Genomic DNA, 6,320 nt, shown 5'->3' with positions numbered 1-6,320 from the left:
GGTTTGACAGTAAACTCTTGTCTTGTATTTTTAACTGTCGTGTGTAGGCTACATCCTTTTGTTTGTAAACCGAGTAATCTGGTCTTGTTGAAACACTAATGGTGGTTCCTAATTGCGCACAAAATAGGGTTTAGTTGGATTATGTGGGTGTCGATACACGTCTTTCATTAACTCTTTTATTTCTTTTCGTTGTTATTTATTTCTTCTTTTTAGCTGTAAAAACGCTGTACCATGTTTCACACGAGAACACGACGGAAACCGTTTTGTGGAGCATCATCCACTTTCCAATGACGCATATGAGAAACTTGAGAGAAGTCGAACTCGTTAATTTCTACTTGAAAATGAAAAGATTCAAATGGACATCGCACAAAAGGAAGCACACTGGGCGCTAAGCAGGAAAATACAAAAGTATTAAAAACAAAGGTGACAATCACGCAAACGAAACAAAACCAACTCGCAATACAGAGGTTTCAAAACATCATAGCTTTTGTTTTATGGGGTGAGGTTTGGTGCGCGAAAAAGGTTAGTGGTGTAAGCGAACGGTATGAGTGACTTATACACATATAATTTCAAATTTTCATGCATTTAGGAATATGCTGAAAAATTATCAAAATTGCGGAAGTATGGAAATTAAGGAAACAAAAGTGCAAAATTACTAAAATTAGATGAATAATTAAAAACATGTAAATTTGGTCTTGTGCTATCGGAATAGCTAAAAGACATTGTCGGGTATGATGAAGAGTTGAAGACATTGTTATGGGTAACATTTATTTATCGATTGCATTTCTTTAGGTTATGGAGGTTTCAAGCAATCATCATCAGCGTTTGCAAACCGAGCGGCTTATGAAAGAGAAGCACGCCGTTTGTCGATTGAATTCAAACTTTGGAGCCAGACCGCAAAACACATTGTACCAGGTATGATGAAAATGTTGACATACTGAAGAGTGGTACAGCGATATTATTAGAAAAACATTGATGCTATTTATTTTGTGTGGGTGTCCTTACAATGGCTTGACAGTAAACTCTTGTCCTAAACTTTCAAACTGTCGTGTGTACACACTTTTGTTTGTAAACAATCCCAATTGATTTTTTTGCGTGTTGATGCACGTGTTTCACTGACTCATTTCTTTAAAGCGTGTTGTTATTTTGTCATTTCGTTCCAGCAGTTAGAACGCTGTACGACGACAGAATCTGCTTTGTGGATCATCATTCATTTACCAGTGGCGCATACGAAGTGGAACTCGGAAATGTCAACTGGAAAATGAAAAGATTTACATGAATGCCGAACAAAAGGAAGCACACTTCAAACAGGAAAATAAAAAAGTAAGTAAAAGATAAAGGTGAAAACTGACGTAAACGAAACAAAAGCATCTCGCCAAACAGAGGTTTAAAACATCATATTTTTTATGGGTTGAGATGGGGTTCGTGTGCAACGCACGTACATTTTTTCCAAGTTATAGTCTAAAGCAGTGGTTCTCAACCTTCCGTGGACCGTGCACAGCCCCCTAAAGGTAACTTTTTGGCCTTGTGGCCCCCTTCAAGTAAAGCTGTAGGACCTGTGGCCCCCTTAAAAATGTAAATGGCAATCTCGTGTTGGAATTCGTTACAAATTTCAGCTTTAAACAGGTCGGATAGATTAAACAAGAATCTGTAATCGTGATAAACCTCAACATAAACAAATAGTCTGTGAAATAGTCGATTGAATTAGGGAATGAAGTAAAAAGAAAATGGCTTTTAGTGGGTGTTTCAGGTGAATCTACACCCAACCTGAGCTGCTTAGGGAAACAAAGGTACGAAATTGCGGAAAATTAAATGAGTAATTATAAAACATGTAAATTTAAACTTGTGGCATCGGAATAGCTAGTGTTCTGACAACAATGATTGTCTGTTATGTTCAAAACATTGTTTTAGGGAACATTTAACTTATTTATCAATTTAATTTATTTAGGTGATGAAGGCTTCAAGCAATCATCGGCAGCGTTAGCAAGCTGAGCTTCTTAGGAAAGAGAAACACACTATTCGTCGGTTGAATGCAAACTATGGAGCCGAATACAAAGCACATTAAATCAGGTTAGGTTCAAAATGTTGATTGCCATACTGACGAGTGGTACAGCGATATTGTCAGTACTACATTGATGCTATTTATTTTGTGTACATCCTTGTAATGGTATGACAGTAGACCCCTGTCTAGCATTTTCAAACTGTCGTCGTGTGTGCATACTTTGGTTGCAAACCATTTTATCTGCAAGTCATGTTATTACATTATCAGCGGCACCTAACTGCGCACAAATTAGGGTTCAGTTGTATTACATGTGTGTTAATACAAGTCTCTCATTGACTTATTTCTTTCAAGCCTGTTGTCAGTTTGTTATTTCTTTTCATCTGTAAGAGCGCTGTACGATGTTTCCCACTAGGACATGACAGAATCTGGTTTGTCAAGCATCATCCATTTACTAACGACGCATATCTGAAACCTGTGGGAAGCCGAACTGGATAATGTCTACCCGAAAACGAAAAGATTCGAATGAACACCGTACATCAAGCAATACACATGGTGCAGAACAAAAAAATAGGTCAAAGATAATGGTGACAATTGGTGTTAACGAAACAAAGCCATCTCGACAAACAGGGGTTGTGAAATATCTTATTTTTTTGGGGTGGGTTGTGTTTAAGTAACGCTTGTACCTCGTTTCCAAGTTATAGTCCAAAGCGATGGTTTAATGGGCAGAGTTGTATATTTAACCGGACAGGGCGATCTTGTTACTACTTTGAACTTAGTTCTTTAAGCAGAAATTTGGGATTGCGAGGGTTTTGTAAGCAAATAATTCTGGGGGGAATTATAAAGTGTCAAGGGATAGAGGTTTGGGATAAATGACATCTGCTTGAATAACTTATACACACATAATTGTACGTTTTAAGATATTTCGGAACATGCGGAAAAATTATCGAAATTGCGGAAAATTAAATGAGTAATTAAAAAGCATGTAAATTTGCTCTAGTGGCATCGGAATAGCTATTGTTCTGACAAAAATGATTGTCTGTTATTTTAAAAACATTGTTTTAGGTAATATTTATTGATAGATGACATTTGTTTAGGTTATGAAGGCTTCAAGCAATTATCGGCAGCGTTAGCAACTTGAGCTTCTTAGGAAAGAGAAACACACTATTTGTCGGTTGAGTGCAAACTATGGAGCCAGAACACAAAGCACAATAAATCAGGTTAGGTTCAATATGTTGATTGCCATACTAACGAGTGGTACAGCGATAATGTCAGTAATATTTTGATGCTATTTATTTTGTGTACATCCTTGTAATGATATGACAGTAAACTCTTGTCTAGCATTTTCAAACTGTCGTCGTGTGTGCATACTTTGATTGCAAACCATTTAATCTGCAAGTCATGTTATTATAATACACTATTAGCGGCACCTAATTGCGCACAAACTAAGGTTCAGTTGTAATACATGTGTTTTGACACAAGTCTCTCATCGATTTATTACTTTCAAGCCTGTTGACATTTTGTTATTTCTTTTCAGCTGTAAGAGCACTGTACGATGTTTCCCACTACGAAACGACAGAATCTGTTATGTCGAGCATCATCCATTTACTAACGGCGCAAATCAGAAACCTGTGGGAAGCCGAACTCGATAATGTCTACCCGAAAACGAAAAGATTCCAATGAACACCGCACTTGAAGGAATACACATGGTGCAGAACAGAAAAATAAAAAAGTGAGTCAAAGATATTGGTGACAATTGGTGTTAACGAAACGAAGCCATCTCGACAAACAGGGGATTTGAAATATCTAAGTTTTATGGGGGGTTCGTGCTTAAGCAGCTTGTCTCCAAGTTATGGGCCAAAGCGATGGTTTAATGGGCAGAGTTGTATATATAACTTAGCTGGGCGATCTTGTTACTATTTTAAGTTTATTTTTTTAAGCAAAAGTTTGGGATTGCAGGGGTTTTGCAAGTAAATAATTCTGGGGGAATTAGAAAAGGGTCAAGGGATAGAGGTTTGGGATAAATGACATCTGTCTGAGTAACTTATACACACATAATTGTACGTTTTACGACATTTCGGAACATACGGAAAACTTATCGAAATTGCGGAAGTTTGAAAAATAGGGAAACAAAGGTACTAAATTGCTGAAAATTAAAGGAGTAATTATAAAATATGTAAATTTAAACTTGTGGCATCGGAATAGCTAGTGTTCTGACAACAATGATTGTCTGGTATGTTCAAAACATTGTTTCAGGGAACATTTATTTAACAATTTAATTTGTTTAGGTTATGAAGGCTTCAAGCAATCATCGGCAGCGTTAGCAAGCTGAGCTTCTTAGGAAAGAGAAACACACTATTTTTCGGTTGAATGCAAACTATGGAGCCGAACACAAAGCACATTAAATAAGGTTAGGTTCAATATGTTGATTGCCATACCGACGAGTGGTACAGCGATATTGTCAGTACTACATTGATGCTATTTATTTTGTGTACATTCTTGCAATGGTATGACAGTAAACCCCTGTCTAGCATTTTCAAACTGCCGTCGTGTGTGCATACTTTGGTTGCAAACCATTCAATCTGCAAGTCATGTTATTGCATTCTTAGCGGCACCTAACTGCCCACAAATTTGGGTTCAGTTGTATTACATGTGTGTTAATACAAGTCTCTCATTGACTTATTTCTTTCAAGCCTGCTGTCATTTTGTTATTTCTTTTCAGCTGTAAGAGCGCTGTACGATGTTTCCCACTAGGACATGACAGAATGTGTTTTGTCGAACATCATCCATTTACTAACGACGCATATCTGAAACCTGTGGGAAGCCGAACTCGATAATGTCTACCCGAAAACGAAAAGATTCGAATGAACACCGTACATCAAGCAATACACATGGTGCAGAACAAAAAAATAAAAAAGTAAGTCAAAGATAATGGTGACAATTGGTGTTAATGAAACAAAGCCATCTCGACAAACAGGGGTTGTGAAATATCTTATTTTTTTGGGGTGGGTCGTGTTTACGTAACGCTTGTACCTCGTTTCCAAGTTATAGTCCAAAGCGATGGTTTAATGGGCAGAGTTGTATATTTAACTAGACTGGGCGATCTTGTTACTACTTTAAACTTAGTTCTTTAAGCAGAAATTTGGGATTGCGAGGGTTTTGTAAGCAAATAATTCTGGGGGGAATTATAAAGTGTCAAGGGATAGAGGTTTGGGATAAATGACATCTGCTTGAGTAACTTATACACACATAATTGTACGTTTTACGACATTTCGGAACATACGGAAAAATTATGGAAATTGCGGAAAATTAAATGAGTAATTAAAAAAAGGAAATTTGGTGTTGTGGCATCGGGATAGCTAGTGTTCTGACAACAATGATTGTCTGTTATGTTCAAAACATTGTTTTACGTAATATTTATTGATAGATGACATTTGTTTAGGTTATGAAGGCTTCAAGCAATCATCGGCAGCGTTAGCAACCTGAGCTTCTTAGGAAAGAGAAACACATCGTTCGATGGTTGAGTGCAAACTAATGGAGCCAGAACACAAAGCACAATCAATCAGGTTAGGTTCAATATGTTGATTGTCATACTAACGAGTGGTACAGCGATATTGTCAGTAATACTTTGATGCTATTCATTTTGTTTACATTATTGTAAAGATATGACAGTTAACTCTTGTCTAACATTTTCAAATTGTCGTCATGTGTGCATACTTTGATTGCAAGCGATTTAATCTGCAAGTCATGTTATTGCATTCTTAGCGGCACCTAACTGCGCACAAATTAGGGTTCAGTTGTATTACATGTGTGTGGATAGAAGTCTCTCATTGACTTATTTCTTTCAAGTCCGTTGACATTTTGTTATTTCTTTTCAGCTGTAAGAGCGCTGTACGATGTTTCCCACTAGGACACGACAGAATCTATTTTCTCGAGCATCATCCATTTACTAACGACGCATATCAGAAACCTGTGGGAAGCCGAACTCGATAATGTCTACCCGAAAACGAAAAGATTCGTATGAACACTGTAGAATTCAAGCCTCATGCTAATTCTACCTTTCAGTCTCTTGACTGGCAGAATAAGATAGCCGGTTTCAGATGCACTTTATTTTCAGTGATTTAAAACGGATTTTTGACCACCTTATTTAAATAGAATCAAAACGTCACAATTACAAACAGTCCAAACAATTACCTTACATAACATAAAATTATCCACCTCAGCAAAGTTTAATACAACACCACAGACTTAGATACTGCTGAAACAATGACTGGGCTACACGTGCAGAGACAAGAAACCGAGAAAGCAGGACGCACATAAA

At 37.1% G+C, this 6,320-nt stretch overlaps 1 long non-coding RNA gene across 1 annotated transcript; it reads left to right on the top strand.

Annotated features, from left to right (window-relative positions):
• The first annotated feature begins 535 nt into the window (after positions 1-535).
• On the top strand, positions 536-3,727 carry LOC145213442 (uncharacterized). The gene is made up of 7 exons (XR_013856831.1): positions 536-729; positions 793-915; positions 1,164-1,323; positions 1,949-2,070; positions 2,415-2,573; positions 3,097-3,219; positions 3,537-3,727. It is a non-coding gene; the product is annotated as an uncharacterized LOC145213442 (long non-coding RNA).
• Positions 3,728-6,320: the final 2,593 nt, after the last annotated feature.

This window comes from Phallusia mammillata, chromosome 2 (genome assembly GCF_965637545.1).
Source record: "Phallusia mammillata chromosome 2, kaPhaMamm4.hap1.1, whole genome shotgun sequence".
Lineage (NCBI taxonomy): Eukaryota > Metazoa > Chordata > Ascidiacea > Phlebobranchia > Ascidiidae > Phallusia > Phallusia mammillata.
This window is presented reverse-complemented; position numbering and strand designations above follow the sequence as displayed.